General features: G+C 39.7%; 1 protein-coding gene across 1 annotated transcript in view; it reads left to right on the top strand.

The window, feature by feature from the left end:
• The first annotated feature begins 4,493 nt into the window (after nt 1-4,493).
• CD53 (CD53 molecule) overlaps nt 4,494-18,803 on the top strand; it is a 33,554-nt gene continuing 19,244 nt past the window's right edge. Inside the window, exon 1 of the mRNA XM_082437572.1 lies at nt 4,494-6,154. The gene's annotated coding sequence lies outside the window, so the exon portion shown is untranslated. The remainder of the gene's footprint in view (nt 6,155-18,803) is intronic.

Raw genomic sequence — 18,803 nt, 5'->3', positions numbered from 1 at the left:
TTGGGGATAGAACTAGCTTCCTATTTCCATTGAGACATGGCAATGAAACATGAAGCCTGGGGAGTCTCTTCCAAGTTAGTGAGGGCTGCAGTAATGGAAAAGCCACAGCCCTGCTCCCACAACTGAAAATAAGCCCCAACACTGGCAAAGAACCCAGGGGTCTCATCTCACCCAAACCAGTGGTTTTCTGACCTTACATTTGGGCAAAGGTGCCTGAGAAGCCACCAAAGGCGAGGAAGAGGTTAAGCAGTCTCTGAGCCCCACCCCTGCACTCACTGAGCAATTCTGTTTTGATGTATCTTATTTATTCCATTTAAAACTTCATTTGAATAAAGACTTTTGCTGCTAAATATGTGTACACACACACACAAACACACAATTTTTTTTACTAGACCTTTCCTTTCATTATAGCTTCCCTTATTTTCCCTGCTGGAAAAACATACAAAAACATGAAGGTCATGTTTGGATTAGTTTACGTCCCATAAAGTCAAGGACAGTTGGTGCGCCCTGACTGAGAGGACAAGACAGAGACAGTATTTAGAGAAGACCACAGCTTCTAGGATGATGATTTCTGCAGGAAATTTTGTATGTCAATTACCTGCACTGTATTTTTTAAGCCTCTGAATCTCTGTAACTGACTTCTACCAGGTTGAAGCAACACTTGCCAGTGACTTTCCCAGGTTTATCAGAGATGCCTGTCCTTGCGGGACACTGGACACCTCCAGGTAGCATGACCACACCCTGACATATTTGTGCCTTTAGGCTCAGGAGTGGGTTGGTCTGCAAAAGAAGCCTCTTGTCACTCACAGACTTAGATTCCTTCTGAGGAGAAGTGAAGGGAAGGTTACACGATGACCTGTAAGTTTCTGATTCTTGTCCCAGGGCTGTGCAGGCCTTTACTGGTAGATGAGAGGGATATAGATGTACAACCAACTAGATGGAGTCAGGAGAGAAAGTCATAGCCACTCCTGCCATCGTAGGGAGTAGCTGTGTTTTCACAGAGACCTGTCACCCTGCTCTCTCTGATCTGAGGCAGGAGGGCAAGAAAGCCCAAATACAGTCTTGGTGGTTTCTCACTGGTCCACACCTGCTCGAGCTCAAAGAATATGGGACCTTAGTAAGAGAGAGTCACAACTTTCAGGCAGAAATCAAGAGTCTTCAGCACAAGAGGTCCACTCCTTGTGCATGCTCCTGGGGTCTGACCACCCCGCTAACCACTGAGAGAGTGGAGGGTTGTGGTATCTGCTTAGTTCTTTCTTAGCTGAGAGACCTGGGGCAAGTCTCTTCAGCACTTTAGGTTTTAGGCTCTGAATCTGAAAAATCGGGAAGGTTGGCTAAATGTTTTCTAAGGAATATGCTGAAGATAACAAGTAACATTCATATCATACTTTAAATTTTACAAAGCTCTTTCACATAGTTTCTCATTTGGCTATAAAGTAGAAATGATCCCCACAGCACAAATGAAGAAACTAAGATTCAAAGATGTTAAATGACTTCCTTAAAGTATCTCTCTGGGGCTTCCCTGGTGGCGCAGTGGTTGAGAATCTGCCTGCCAATGCAGGGGACACAGGTTCGAGCCCTGGTCTGGGAAGATCCCACATGCCGCGGAGCAACTGGGCCCGTGAGCCACAATTACTGAGCCTGCGCGTCTGGAGCCTGTGCTCCGCAACAAGAGAGGCCGCGATAATGAGAGGCCCGCGCACCGCGATGAAGAGTGGCCCCCACTTGCCACAACTAGAGAAAGCCCTCGCACAGAAAAGAAGACCCAACACAGCCATAAATAAATAAATAAAACCCAAAAAAGTTAAAAAAAAAAAAAAAGTATCTCTCTGAATGCCTTTTGGTTTCCAACCTTCTGTTATTTCCTTTACAGTGTACTCCTAGCTCTGAGTTCCATAATTCAGTTATTCTTTTCCGGGTATGTGCTATAAACCGAAAGTGTTCCCCAAATTCATATGTTGAAACATAATCCTCAATGTGATGGTATTAGTAGGTGAGGCCTTTGGGAAATAATTAGGTCATAAGGTTGGAGCACTCATGAATGGAATCAGTGTCCTTATAAAAGAGACCCCAGAGCTCTCCATCTCTCCTCTGTGCCTTGTGAGGACACAGCAAGAAAACGACCTTCTATCAACTAGGAAGCAGGCTCTCACCAGACACCAAACCTGCTGGCACCTTGATCTCAGACTTCCCAGTCTCCAGAACTATGAGAAATTAATTTCTGTTGTTTATAAGCTACCCAATCTATGGTATTTTTGTCATAGCAGACTGAACATACTAAGACAGTACTTTTTAAATTTATTTTTTATTGAGATAACATTGATTTATAATGCTATAAGTTTCAGTGTACAACACTGTATTTCTACTTCTACAGCCCATATCACTCCTAGGGCCTAAATCAGGTAGGCATAATATATCATAGACATTACATTAAAAAGTGCCAGGCACTTCCCTGGTGGCACAGTGGTTAAGAATCCGCCTGCCAATGCAGGGGACACGGGTTTGAGCCGTGTCTTTCCATATGGGAAGATCCCATACGCCGTGGAGCAACTAAGCCCGTGGGTAACAACTACTGAGGCTGCACTCTAGAGCCCACGAGCCACAGCTACTGAGCCCGTGTGCCACAACTACTGAAGCCCACGTGCCTAAAGCCTATGCTCTGCAACGAGAAGCCACCACAATGAGAAACCTGTGCACCACAATGAAGAGTAGCACCCCCTCGCCACAATTAGAGAAAGCCTGCATGCAGCAACGAAGACTCAACACAGCCAAAAAAAAAAAGTGCCAAACTTTTTGGCAGTATGTCATCTGGGACAATGATGCCAGTAGGGGGCTGCTTTGGATGCAAGTTTCCCAATCCCAGTGTCACATTGGATTATGCCTTAAAAGCAAGGCAGTATCATTGTTGGTTATTATAGCTGGAATTAAAAAAAAAATGCTCTCTACCCTCAGCTTGGGATTCTATCTGTATTCTTCTCATATTTCAATATTTTCCAATAATAAAAACAGACTCACTCATCTTAAAAAAAAAAAGAAGGCCTAAATGGGAACCCAGTGATTTCTCCATGTCTATGTGAGGTTTTGTCTATTCAGGAGGCATTTTGGCAGGTACTACTGCATGATAATGCAGCATCAATATTTTGTGTTCCCACTCCTTATCTGGCCAACTTTAAGTCTCCTAAACACCCAGGTTCTGTTATCACCCATGATGCTTGATCAATAACATGAACTGAGAAAACCAAACCATGAGTCTGACCTTCTGCTATATCCTTTTTCTAATTTAGTTTTTTTCATAGTTTTTGAGCATTCTTCTGGATTATTCAACAACATGGGCTGCCCTGACATTGTCTTATTCTCCTTTTTTTTTTCTTGTTCCTCCAAATGGATTGTAAACATCTAATGGTCAGAAAAAACATTAAGTTCTCAATGAAACCTTGTAGGATTGGGTCTGAGTGGGTGTACAGTTCTCTACCCTTCCCTGACTCCCAGGCCACAGCTGCCTCTGGTTGTCGAGCACTTGGATCAGCACTTGGGATGATGGAGAGGAGTACATTAAAGAAAACATTTTCTCCATCAAAATGATCATCCATTTCTGCTATGAGGAACTCTTGTCTTGAGATATTCTTCCTGATATTCCTAAAATCCTCTCTCTAATAACCACTTCTCTCTCCATAGATGTTCACTCTACTTATCTCTCTCTCCTTCTCTTACTTTCTCCTCCCTTCCAAAATCTCCAGTTCTCCTAACTTTCAGGCCTGAAGTTATTCAAACATTTATAGAGCACCTCTTATGTGCCAGACACAATTGTTCAACATACACAGAGCAACACAGAGGTTTACAGAGCTTTGAGTCTAGAGGTGAGAGAATATTCCAAAGACAAGAGGGGAGGGAGGGAGGGCGAGTGAGAGAGAGAAAGAAAGAGAACTAGAGTGATTTGTTCAAGCAATTCAAAGGAATTCAATAACCAGTATGACAGTACAGTGGGGGTGGGAGTGGGGAAGGACTGGACAGCTGAGTGTTAGGAGTTAATAGGACCTGCTTAAAACCTATGGGAAGCCATTGAAGAGTTTTAAACTGGGGAGTGACATGATTAAATATGCATTTTTAGAAGGTGCTCTTCGGGACTGAGGCAGAAAACACCCAAGCTGATCTTGAAGGAGGCTGGTATCCAGTGACCCAGGTGAGAGACAAGGATTAGTGTAATGGCCCTGGAGTGATAAGAAGTAACCTGATTTGAAAAACATTTAGGCAAAGGTATAATTTAAAAGACTTGGTGGTTGATAGCATTGACATAACTCTTTAGGCCCAGGATGGAGCTGCTCCTGCCCCAGGTGCCATGTCAGCAAACTGAAATTTTTTATAACTTTTGTGTCCTTGTAAATGCTTTGCTTGACTGGTCAACACGTCAACTCTAGGCGCTATACTTATTTCCTTGTTCCTTCTCACCCCAAACAAGTTTGACTATGTGGCCCCAGTCAACCAGATATTTTTCTCTTTATTTTCTATTCTATAAAAGCTTCCTGCTTTCTGCCCCACTTTGCAGTTCTCTGAATAGAGACTATCTACTTCAAGAAGTGTTAAATAAAATTTGCTCCTGTCACCAAAATTGTCTTCTTTAATCATTTTTTAGCAATAATATGTGGTAGTGTGGGAGAGAGTGTAGCCTAAAAGGATGCTTTGAATCTGACTTGGGGAACTGAGAGTTTAGTCAAGCTTTCCCTGAGATGGTAATGGGGGTGAGGGGGTGGAAATCAGGCTGAGTGGGAGGAAGCTGAGTTTACTAAGCTGAATTTTGGATACTGTACTTGAGGTGCCTGTGTGGCACTCAAGTGAGAGACCAGGTTGCACATAGAGATGTGCATCTTTGACACAGAGAGATAGTAATCAAACTCATCAAGAAGTCTTTCTTCAATTACTCCACTTCGGGGGCCTGTCAGTGTGACAGCAGCCTCGGATGAGGGGCAGTGATTTCTCAGAGTGATGCCAGCTGAAGAGAGGAGAGTTTATAACAGCATTTCCTGAAGTATAGTTACACTGAAAAATTGTTCCCTGAGAAATACCTCACACACACACACACACACACACACATTGTTCTATGATCAAACAAGTTTGGGAAAAGCTACATATTTAGGGAATGTTAAGAGAATATTAAGGACTGACACAACACAGTCTGCAGTAAAGAACCTTTTCTTCTTTGTTTAACTCAGCTTTCCGCATGAGCCAACCCTGGCCAGAAGTTATTCCAGAGTCTTTATGTCTCAGGGCAAAGGAAGATAGCAGAATTATTATTGGATGTTACTATTAATAAACTGAAGCTGAGAGGTTGAGAGTTTCTCAGTATCTCACAGCTAACAGAAATAAAGCTGGGACTGAAACCCAGATCTTGGGACTCTAAACCTGGAGCTCCCTCTACTAACCAAATCATTTCTACTAGTGCCCGCTGGATTGTGCCTTGGAGTTTGCCCCTGACAATACCCTTACATAAGGACAGTCCAGCTTTTGAGACATGGAAATCTGAAAATAGTGACCCAATCAAACTGGAGACTACAGATCTTCTGGAAGGTAGTTGGAGGGAAGGTGGAGAGAAGGTGGAGTGGCTTAAGAGACATTCCTAAGTCTCAGTCCTAGAAAACTTCTTAAAATATTGATTCTTGGGTTCCACTCCAGTCTGTCTACCTGAATGGGACTGAAGAAGTATGGTGGGGTCAGGCATACTTATTCTTGAACAGATCCACAGGTAATTCTGAGATGTCACCTTGATTGAGAAGCACTGCCCTTTTTTAGACAAAAATCAATGCCAAAATCTCCCCAGAACCCACCAGTTCTCATAGATTCCTGCCTGAACTAACTTGGACTTCGAGTTTTTCCTGAGTTGCAGAGAAACTGGTTTAGACATTTGGGTGGGTTGTAGAGTAAGCTTCTAAAACCCACGGGGGAAGGATTGTATCTTTGAGGCTAAAGAGGGCGGGCCCAGCCCCACTTCCTCCGTCTCCTCATCTGGGCTTCCTGTCGTCACAGTGTGATCACATTTATTCCCCCTTCACTTCTCCTTTTACACAAATAGCCCCGACATCCGTGTCACCAGCCTTGTCTCGGCGCCTCGTTGATAATCACCAATTCTGCCTAAAGGACTGAGGAAAAGAGTCTGCAAAAGGTAAGATTGGTGATATTTTAATCTGGTTTGAGAGCAGAGACCTGAACCATATTATGTGGGCTAGGGTATCTTCTTAGGAGTCTCTATATACCTCTCTAGTAACTTTACAATTTCCTGAAACTTTTGCAAATATTTACTGCAGGTAGTAAAATTATGAACAAGATTCTAGTGACCCTCAAAAGGCAATCAGGCCGGAAGGAGTTTCAGTTAACCGGATTCCCATTGTCTGATATCTCTTTGGGTCAGGGCATTTATGTGCTTAAATTGCTTCAGAACTTGAATTTCTCTGTCTGGTCATTTCTGTTGACCAGAGCCATCTGTACAAGATGAAGCTGGGGAGATTTCCTACATGCGCTGGTCTTCAGAAGATTTGTCTTGTGATTTTAAAGTGAGCAGAGAACCAACAGTCATAGCTATTTTAAATGGCAGCTGGGAGATGCAGATCTTCTTCATTTGAGAAATTTTCAAAAGTAAAGTTAGTGACTCCCACTGTGATTCCTAGAGACACTAAACAGAAGGACTGCTATAAATCATAATACCCAGCTCAGAGTCAAGGACACAGGATATGCTCAGAACCTGTATTTTGAGAAGTAAAAGCTAGACACCACTAAGAGATGCTTAGATTGGTTGTTTTTAAAGGGCAGGAAGACCACTGTGATCCTCAGGTTTCCCCCAAATAAAATTATCCTTAGTATTCAAAACAAGAATATTGATAAATATAATATGACATGCACCAACTTTGCATGACTTGCAAAACAAACTTGATATTGCAATGATTTCTAATTCAGGCCCCATAACTAATAACTGAGGTCTTATGGACTCAGAAAGTGATAGCTAAGCTTTGGTCCTGGCTTTCTGTAACCACTATAGTCACTGGGGGTAAGGTTACCACAGGGAACTCTAGATGAAAACTTTCTCCTTCCAATATTTGCAAGGATCTTACTGGGAATGGAGAGGAAAGTCCCCTAGAACCATACTCACCCACCTAACAATGAGGCATGGGAATGGGGAAAAGGGCTCTAGATTCCCAAAGCACCTCAGGGGTTATTGCGCTTTGAATTTAAAAAATAAAGACTAGACTTTTTAATGAATTAATTTAATAATCAGATGTTAAGTACCTCCTAGGGCCAGGCACTGTGCCTGGGAGGAAGGGGGCAAAGTAGAAGGAAGATATTTGTCCAGCAAACAATCTTGCCCTTAAGGAACTCCCTTGGGAGATAAGAAATATCAGATATGTATGCAAGGGTTTTGGAAGAGAACTGAGCAAAAGCAGAATCTTAGCTGCTGGCTAAACAAAGAAGTTTTGCTTTCTCAATCTCTACCAGAATCTGCACTATTTTGAAATTGTGGTTGAATTAGAGCAGAGGCTGAACTGAAACATGATTTCCTGTGATGTTTCCTGTGTGGGCCAATTAGAGTATTTAACCTTTAAATGAAAGGATTGGACATCTTTATACCAGCAAGGAATGATTCAAAGCCCAGCCTTTTACATCTACTACTATCTAAGTGACCTTGCATTTGGTAATTGACAAGAGACACACACTGGAAACCTCAAACTCTGTTGGTCTGTAGTTTCTTATGTCTTCAGGTTGACTTCTGACCGTGCAGAGGGCTTCAGACTAGGACCTGAGGTCTGTTTAACCTTCCTCACTCCTACTTTGTAACATGCCAGCAGCTAGGCATATGCTAAGCACTGGAGACCCAAGGATAACTGATGTGGTTAACAATTTCAAAGCATTTGTAGAGTAACATGAAGGACAGACACAGCAATACACAAATATGACACAATGTGATCTTTTCTATAATGGAGCAAGCGTGTGCACAAAATGTAGGAGTTCAGGAGTGTGCCAAAGACTCCCTGGGAGAGGTGACTGCTTGGGTTCATTTTCAAGGAAGGATGAGTTTGCTATGGAGACTGGGGGTAATGGCATTTCAGACAAGACACAGTGTATGCAAACTCAAAGAAATGTGAACACCCAGGCATGCTAGAAATGAGAGTAAGCAAATGAGATTGGACTATAACAAACCATGGTTGCAGGACCACAGGAAGTAGGAAATTTCTCCTACTTGGTTCTAGAACCCCAACACCTGAAAGTGGAAGGCAAGATCTCTAACCAGGAGGGTCCCAAGCCCAGTCCTGGACGGAGCTATGCCTGAAACCGCCACTTGACAGGCTTGATGGAATGTGGCTTGAAATGAGGGTGAGAGTCAGATTTCTTCTTCTTCAACCTAGGTTTTCCCCCTAGATTTAAGTGAAAGGTGGAGCTTTTTGCAAGGTTGCAGCCATTCTCTCTCTCTCAGCTTCTGTTTCCGGAAATGCTGTGTTGATTTAGTTAGGATGGTTTGGTTTATGTTCCTGAATTAGTCAGCCTACAGTACTTCCTGTACCGAGTGAGCGTCCAATTTGTGCAGATCACCATGGGCCTAGAGACTGGACACCTGCCTTCAGGAACCTCCAGGACCCAGCTGCCACTGCAGGTGCAGAGCACTGAAGCAGAGTAATGCAGAGACATTAGACAGCTCTGCAGAGTGGGCCTCCAGGGTGGCTGCTAGGACAGAGGAGGAGAGGATTGCAACTGGAGGTTGGGTGGTCAGTTTGGGAAGGCCATCTGGAAGTAGGCCTTCAGAAAGAGGAAGATAACGTTTTTCCAAAGCCAGTGGGTGAGCCCTCAGGCTGTCCATCTCTGTGTTGGGATATAGAGGCAATTCCTCTATTCATTTCCCATTTCACAGTAGAGTTCCTCCCTAAGCAGTAGCAACAATACATCCTAGCTATGGCCAAAAGTTGTTCAGCCACAATGATACATTTCCATAACCATTTAAAATAAATGCACTATATTCCAAGTGTTAGAATGTTGATACTTAAAGGGAACTTAGAGATTATTTAAGCTTAAATAAAATGTCCACCTCATAGTGGGAGCCCTGTTTTGCTATTATAACGTTCCAATTTGTGTATTTTTCAGGTCAGGTGACTTGTCCAAAGTCATAAAATTACTTAACTAGTTATCTAGAATGTTTCCTGAGTCTCTGTGAAATGTTCTTTTCTCCACACTACACTATACACCTTTTTCTTATAGACTTCTTTTTAAATAAGCATCATTAAACTGTGTTATTTGTTCACATAAAGAAGTTTCCAGTGCTTTTTAACATAGGTAGACATGAAAATACAACTTAACTATAAATCCAGATGATCTGAAATCAATATGCTAACAAATCAAGTATTTAATATTTATTTAATTTGTCAAACTTTTGTTTGACATTTTATATTTCAGGAGAACTAGATTGAAGAATAAAGGTGAGAAATGATTTTGATAACTCACATCTTTTAAAATTTGTTCAAGTAAATTTGAACTCATGGCTTAATATTTACTCTATATTAGGAACAAATAGAGGTCTTAAAGAATTATCCCATGGTTTATTCTTCTAAAAATAGTTATTGTAGAATCGCAGTATTTATACCATGAGGGACTTAAATCGTAATGATTTCAAGATAGGAATCCTTCAGATCATTTACTTACGTTCAACTTTTTTTTTTTTTTACCTTTAATTTTGACAAAAATTTGTACTTACAGAAAAGTTACAAAAACAATACCAAGAATTTCTGAACCCCCTTCATTCAGATTTCTCAAATATTAACGTTTTATCACATTTTCTTTATCCTTCTCCAGCTTTCTCATTTGCTGACATGATATCTTTTCCCCTTAAGTGTTTTAGTGTGTATTTTCTACAAACGAAAACATCCTCTTATATATCCACTTTACAATGATCAAAATCAAGATTTTAACACTGATACAATACTATTACCACTCTATAGATTTTATTCAGATTCCACCAATTGCCCACTAATATTTTTTACAGCAAAGGGAAATCTCTGATCATACATTGTTTTTCACCGTCGTCTCTCTAGTCTCCTATCTGGAACGGTTCCTGTGTCTTTCTTTGTGTTTCATGACGTTGATATTCTTGAAGAGTACAGGCAAGTATTTTCTAGACTGTCTCTCCATTTTGGTATTTCTGATGTTTCCTTGTGACTAGATTCAGGCTCTTCCAACTTTTGATAGGAATATCACAGAAACGGCTTTCGTTATCCCACAGAGAGCCTTGTCCACCGTGGGCAGAGCTTGCCTGAACACACCATGGACAGGTCTCTAGGACAGGGACCCTCCACAGCAAAATTCTACACATTTTATGCTAAGGAAAGAGAACCACTAGTCCACTGACTCTGGAACAATGGTAACTGTTTTGTGGAACTGTACCTGATTTACAGAGAGGCCTTGTTATATAAGTCCCTGTCTCAGCTCAGCTGCTAGGAACATCTATGATTTTTCTGTTGAGTGATCATCTTCCTAAGCTCTCAAATGGAGGAAAATGAGACCCCCAAGATCATCTGGATTTGTTTTTCCTCATTTTTTCTCTTCTCTTTGCTTCTTCCTTCTTTCTCTCTTTTATAAATCACCAGTTCCTCTCCCTTGAGAACAGCCTTGAAAAGAAATTTTCACCGGAACACAATTTCAGGGAAGAATAAGATGACAGACACATTCCTTTGACAAAGTTATGGAGAGGTGAGAGGAAACTAATGCATGAAAGTTGATGGTTTGATTTGGTTTAATTTTAGTATCACCCTTCCCCCTGTAACTGCTTATTACTCCATGAATAGACATACATGCAAAACCCACATCCTACCTCAGCCACTGCTCACAGGGGTTCAAACTGTGAAAGATGGAAGGAGTCCTCCTGGAGGCTCATCACATTGCAGTGGGGGGAGTTGAGTTGGGAAGTGGGAGGTAAGAACTCGGAGCCTGGGACAATGGAAAGAATGTAGGCTTGGGAGACTGAAAGACCTTGGCCTGTGCCCTGTCGTTGCTGATTATTAGCTGGGTGATCTTGTGCCAGTTACATAGGCTGTCTGTGTCTTGGACTTCCTGTTTGAAAAGTGGGGCTATTGACACCTAAGTTACGAGGTTGATATGCGGATTATAAATAAAATTTATTTATGAAGAGCTTGGCATTTTGCAGAGTTCAGTGAACTATATCATTTATCTAAATTTATTTTGTCAAGACGGCCATAATTTGGGAGCCCTCATGGAGAACAGATTTCCTTTCCTATTTAGAAAAAACTTATGTTAATAATGGTCCCAATATGGTTCAGCAATGAATTAAAGACCTCCACAGATTCTGTGTAGGTATAAATGGGAAGCCAATAATTACCTTGCTGGATGTAAGAACATTACATGTTCTTCTATGTAAATTAGCAAATAGGTCTGTATATCAAGAAATGTCTGGAAAGATGTTCACCAAAAATGTTAATGGTGGTTATCTCTGGGATGTGGAGTTTCAGAAGATTTTATGCTTTCTTCTTTGTACTCTCTTTATGGTTTAAATTTTTTCACAAGAACACACGAAACTTTTTTTAAAAGATATTTACAAAAAATGAAACAAGCAAAGGATACTAAAAAGGCCTTCTGGCACCTAATGTATTTTATTCCTGAAAATCTAGCAGAAATTTCAGAGTCACCCTTAAGAATGGACTGTTAGGGAGGCTCTGAACTTGATCTTTTCCTCACTTTTCACTGAACCAGGCACCCTGATACTGAACCATCCAGGAAATATTATCTCATTTAACTTTCAGAACAACCTATGAGGTATGTATTAATGAATCACCATTTTAAAGATGAGGAAATTGGAAAAGTTAGAGAGATTAAGGAAGCTGATATTCTTGAAGAGTACAGGCAAGTATTTTCTAGACTGTCTCTCCATTTTGGTATTTCAGATTTCTCAAATATTAACGTTTTATCACATTTTCCACTGCTAGAATTCAAAACTAAACCTGTCTGCGTCCATTACTAGTGTTTGTCAAACTGTTTTCCATGGAACACTATGTTCTCTGAGCTGTTAATAAGTAATCTGCAATATATGAATAGGTTTGTAGTTATATAAGTAGACTTTTCTCTTAGACACCCACAATGTACGTTAGCATATATCAGTTTTCACAGAAGTCACTCATTTAAAAAACTGTTTATTATTTTATGTTTTATTTTTATTTAATCTCACTCCCAAAATTATTGACCATGGATTCCCCTCACTCCCTATGGTTTTGTTTGGGTTTTTTTGTTTGAGGAATATTTATTAACATCTCATAAATCTAATAGTCCGTGTAACACCAAAGCTGTCTTGCTGTGGCTCCAAATCTAAAAGTGGATCATATAAGGCTGGAGAGCAAGAATTGATAGTTTCTTGGAACTTCTGTCCAACTTTAGCCACTTCAAAACTTGATTACCTTCACGACTGTATTAGATGACCTGCAAGTATGGGTTAAAGAAAAGAAAGAGACTGAACTAGAAATCCATGAGACAGCTTATCAGCCTGAGCTCTTTGCTTGGAGGAAAATTAGTAAAGGGTGAACTTCCTCCCTGGCCTCCACGTCGGGTGTGGGAGGTGCTGCAATTAACTGCAGTTCAGTCACAGAGGTTTCCTGGAAGCTGACGTCAGGGACTTTCTTCACAGGGCCACATGAGTCACAGATTTTGACTGCAGAGGGGTGTCAGTTTTTCCAGTGGGGTTGGAAGGGGTGGGAACTCAATAACTGACCAGCTACAGTGAAGAAAGGAAAGGGGAATTCTCTCTTGATTTATGTGACGTTCTCTCTTGATTTATGTAAAAGCTGGGTTCATTGTTGTATATGGTAAAAGTAATAATGATCTTCACAAAACGGGCAGCTTTTCTCCTTCAGTTTGGTGCAAGTCTAAGTGGAAAATCAGGAAGGAGAAAGAGGTTCTTTTTCCTGTCTGTGAAGGAAAGAATCAGTGGGGATATCTGCAGATTTGTGGGCACCTCATTAGTTGATGCTCTGTGGACAATAGATTACAAGGTCCTGAAGCAGCTGTCACAGGATCTGAAGATATTGGACATGAGGTGACTCTAGGAGGCATCTGGTCCAATTTTCTTCTGGGTTTGTTATTTTCCATGTCTAAAAAATTAGTTTAATGGCACAATAAATCTCAAGCCCAAAGCTCCTCACTCTGCAGTGTCATGTTCATTCCACTACACCAGATTATTTAGAGTTAATGAGCAAAGTTCCAGTCATTTGTTCATTCAACCATCATACTTTTTTAGTGTAATTAGGTACTGTGTTAGGCCTCGAGGATTCAAAGTTGAATCCCTCAAGAAGCTGACAGTCTAGGGAGCTGAGTCTCAGGATGATTAGTAGCTAACCTAATTAAGGGGTCAGAGGGAAAGAAAGGGGCAAATTCCAGCAAAGGACTGCTGAGCAAAGGTAAGGAAGGAAGCATGGAGAAAAGTATTCAATGTTACTTGCTAGATTTTAAAGTATAAGACTGAGAACATTGCAATGAATTTGGAGAGATGGACAGGAGCAAATTAGGAAGGACCTTTCAACATATGTATACATGCATAAAACCATAACTACAAACACTGTAAATTAACAATACTTTAATACAAAAAAATAAAATAAAATAAAGTTGTAAATTTTCCTCTAAAAAAAGAAACTGAAGAGCAACAGTCAGCTCTACCCACCACCATTACCTCCCATCAGGAAACTTGCATGAGCCTCTTAGATAGCCTCATCCACCAGAGGGCAGACAGCAGAAGCAAGAAGAACTACAATCCTGCAGACTGTGAAACTAAAACCACATTCACAGAAAGATAGACAAGATGAAAATGCAGAGGGCTATTCACAAGATGAAGGAACAAGATAAAACCCCAGAAAAACAACCAAATGAAGTGGAGATAGGCAACCTTCCAGAAAAAGAATTCAGAATAATGATAGTGAAGATGATCCACGACCTTGGAAAAAGAATGGAGGCAAAGGTCGAGAAGATGCCAGAAATGTTTAACAAAGACCTAGAAGAATTAAAGAACAAACAAAAAGAGATGAATAATACAATAACTGAAATGAAAACTACACTAGAAGGAATCAACAGCAGAATAACTGAGGCAGAAGAACGGAGAAGTGACCTGGAAGACAGAATGGTGGAATTCACTGCTGAGAAACAGAATAAAGAAAAAAGAATGAAAAGAAATGAAGACAGCATAAGAGACCTCTGGGACAACATTAAACACAACAACATTCACATTATAGGGGTCCCAGAAGGAGAAGACAGAGAGAAAGGACCAGAGAAAATATTTACGGAGATTATAGTCAAAAACTTCCCTAACATGGGAAAGGAAATAACCACCCAAGTCCAGGAAGCGCAGCAAGTCCCATACAGGATAAACCCAAGGAGAAACATGCAGAGACACATAGTAATCAAATTGGCAAAAATTAAAGACAAAGAAAAATTATTGAATGCAGCAAGGGAAAAATGACAACATACAAGGGAACTCCCATAAGGTTAACAGCTGATTTCTCAGCAGAAACTCTACAAGCCAGAAGGGAGTGGCATAATATACTTAAAGTGATGAAAGGGAAGAACCTACAACCAAGATTACTCTACCCGGCAAGGATCTCATTCAGATTCGATGGAGAAATCAAAAGCTTTACAGACAAGCAACAGCTAAGAGAATTCAGCACCACCAAACCAGCTCTACAACAAATGCTAAAGGAACTTCTCTAAGTGGGAAACACAAGAGAAGAAAACGACCTACAAAAACAAACCCAAAATAATTAAGAAAATGATCATAGGAACATACATATCGATAATTACCTTAAACGTGAATGGATTAAATGCTCCAACCAAAACACACAGGCTTGCTGAATGGATACAAAAACAAGACCCATATATATGCTGTCTACAAGAGACCCACTTCAGACCTAGGGGCACATACAGACTGAAAGGGAAGGGATGGAAAAAGATATTCCATGCAAATGGAAATCAAAAGAGAGCTGGAGTAGCAATACTCATATCAGATAAAATAGACTTTAAAATAAAGAATGTTACAAGAGACAAGGAAGGACACTACATAATGATCAAGGAATCAATCCAAGAAGAAGATATAGCAATTATAAATATATATGCACCCAACATAGGAGCACCTCAATACATAAGGCAACTGCTAACAGCTATAAAAGAGGAAATTGACAGTAACACAATAATAGTGGGGGACATTAACACCTCACTTACACCAATGGACAGATCATCCAAAATGAAAATAAATAAGGAAAGAGAAGCTTTAAATGACACAATAGACCAGATAGATTTAATTGATATTTATTGGACATTCCATCCAAAAACAGCAGATTACACTTTCTTCTCAAGTGCGCATGGAACATTCTCCAGGATAGATCACATCCTGGGTAACAAATCAAGCCTCAGTAAATTTAAGAAAATTGAAATCATATCAAGCATCTTTTCTGACCACAACACTATGAGATTAGAAATCAGTTACAGGGGAAAAAACATAAAAAACACAAACACATGGAGGCTAAAAACTATGTTACTAAATAACCAAGAGATCACTGAAGAAATCCAAGAGGAAATCAAAAAATACCTAGAGACAAATGACAATGAAAACACGATGATCCAAAACTTATGGAGAGCAAGATACAGCAAAAGCAGTTCTAAGAGGGAAGTTTATAGCTATACAAGCCTACCTCAAGAAAAAAGAAAAATCTCAAATAAACAATCTAACCTTACACCTAAAGGAACTAGAGAAAGAAGAACAAACAAAACCCAAAGTTAGCAGAAGGAAAGAAATCATAAAGATCAAAGCAGAAATAAATGAAGTAGAAACAAAGAAAACAATAGCAAAGATCAATAAAACTAAAAGCTGGTTCTTTGAGAAGATAAACAAAATTGATAAACCATTAGCAAGACTCATCAAGAAAAAGAGGAAGAGGACTCAAATCAAAAATATCAGAAACGAAAAAGGAGAAGTTACAACAGACACCGCAGGAATACAAAGCATCCTAAGAGACTACTACCAGCAACTCTATGCCAATAAAATGGACAACCTGGAAGAAATGGACAAATTCTTAGAATGATATAACCTTCCAAGACTGAACCAGGAAGAAATAGAAAATATGAACAGACCAATCACAAGTAATAAAATTTAAACTGCGATTAAAAATCTTCCAACAAACCAAAGTCCAGGCCCAGATGGCTTCACAGGTGAATTCTATCAAACATTTAGAGAAGAGCTAACACTCATCCTTCTCAAACTCTTCCAAAAAATTGCAGAGGAAGGAACACTCTCAAACTCATTCTATGAGGCCACCATCACCCTGATACCAAAACCAGGCAAAGATACTACAAAAAAAGAAAATTACAGACCAATATCACTGAAGAATATAGATGCAAAAATCCTCAAAAAAATACTAGCAAACAGAATCTAACAACACATTAAAAGGATCATACACCATGATCAGGTGGGATTTATCCCAGCAATGCAAGGCTCTTCAATATACGCAAATCAATCAATGTGATACACCGTATTAATAAATTGAAGAATAAAAACCATATGATCATCTCAGTAGATGCCGAAAAAGCTTTTGACAAAATTCAACACACATTTATGATAAAAACTTTCCAGAAAGTGGGCATAGAGGGAACCGACCTCAGCATAATAAAGGCCGTGGACGACAAACCCACAGCAAACATCATTCTCAATGGTGAAAAACTGAAAGCATTTCCTCTAAGATCAGGGACAAGACAAGGATATCCACTCTCACAGCTATTATTCAACATAGTTTTGGAAGTCCTAGCCACAGCAATCAGAGAAGAAAAAGAAATAAAAGGAATACAAATTGGAAAAGAAGAAGTAAAACTGTCACTGTTTGCAGATGACATGATACTATACGTAGAGAATCCTAAAGATGCCACCAGAAAACTACTAGAGCTAATCCATGAATTTGGTAAAGTTGCAGGATACAAAATTAATGCACAGAAATCTCTTGCATTCCTATGCACTAATGATGACAAATCTGAAAGAGAAATTAAGGAAACACTCCCATTTACTATTGTGGTAAAAAGAATAAAATACCTAGGAATAAACCTTCCTAGGGAGACAAAAGACCTATATGCAGAAAACTATAAGACACTGATGAAAGAAATTAAAGATGATACCAACAGATGGAGAGATATGCCATGTTCTTGGATTGGAAGAATCAATATTATGAAAATGACTATACTACCCAAAGCAATCTACATATTCAGTGCAATCCCTATCAAATTACCAATGGCATTTTTTATGGAACTAGAATAAAAAATCTTAACATGTGTATGGAGACACAAAAGACTCCGAATAGCCAAAGCAGTCTTCAGGGAAAACAACGGAGCTGGAGGAATCAGACTCCCTGACTTCAGACTATACTACAAAGCTACAGTAATCAAGACAATATGGTACTGGCACAAAAACAGAAATATAGATCAATGGAACAAGATAGAAAGCCTAGAGGTAAACCCATGCACCTATGGTCAACTAATCTATGACAAAGGAGGCAAGGATATACAATGGAGAAAAGACAGTCTTTTCAACAAGTGGTGCTGGGAAAACTGGACAGCTACATGTAAAAGAATGAAATTAGAACACGCCCTAACACCATACACAAAAATAAATTCAAAATGGATTAGAAACCTAAATGTAAGACTGGATACTATAAAACTCTTAGAGGAAAACATAGGAAGAACACTCTTTGACATAAATCACAGCAAGATCTTTTTTGATCCACCTCCTAGAGTAATGGAAATAAAAACAGAAATAAACAAATGGGACCTAATGAAACTTCAAAGCTTTTGCACAACAAAGGAAACCATAAAAAGATGAAAAGACAACTGTCAGAATGGGAGAAAATATTTGCAAATGAATCAACGGACAAAGGATTAATCTCCAAAATATATAAACAGCTCATGTAGCTCAATATTAAAAAAACAAACAACCCAATCCAAAACTGCACAGAGGACCTTAATAGACATTTCTCCAAAGAAGACATACAGATGGCCAAGAAGCACATGAAAACCTGCTCAACATCAGTAATTATTAGAGAAATGTAAATCAAAACTACAATGAGGTATCACCTCACACCAGTTAGAATCGGCTTCATCAGAAAATCTACAATCAACAAATGCTGGAGAGGGTGTGGAGAAAAGGGAACCCTCTTGCACTGTTGGTGGGAATGTAAATTGATACAGCCACTATGGGGAACAGTATGGAGGTTCCTTAAAAAACTAAAAATAGAATTACCATATGATCCAGCAATCCCACTACTGGGCATATACCCAGAGAAAACCACAATTCATAAATACACATGCACCCCAATGTTCATTGCAGCACTATTTACAATAGCAAGGTCATGGAAGCAACCTAAATGCCCATCAACAGACGAATGGATAAAGAAATTGTGGTACATATATACAATGGAATATTACTCAGCCATAAAAAGGAACGAAATTGGGTCATTTGTTGAGACGTGGATGGATCTAGAGACTGTCATACAGAGTGAAGTAAGTCAGAAAGAGAAAAACAAATATCGTATATTAACACATGTATGTGGAACCTAGAAAAATGGTACAGATGAAACAGTTTGCAGGGCAGAAATTGATACATGGATGTAGAGAACAAACGTATGGACACCAAGGGGGGAAAGTTGTGGGGGGGTGGGTGTGGTGGTGTGATGAATTGGGCGATTGGGATTGACATGTATACACTGATGTGTATAACATTGATGACTAATAAGAACCTGCTATATAAAAAA

The sequence above is a fragment of the Balaenoptera physalus genome, assembly GCF_965194825.1.
Source record: "Balaenoptera physalus genome assembly, chromosome: 1".
NCBI classification, from domain to species: Eukaryota; Metazoa; Chordata; class Mammalia; order Artiodactyla; family Balaenopteridae; genus Balaenoptera; species Balaenoptera physalus.
Note: the sequence above shows the minus strand (reverse complement) of the source record. Positions and strands in the feature narration are given on the sequence as shown.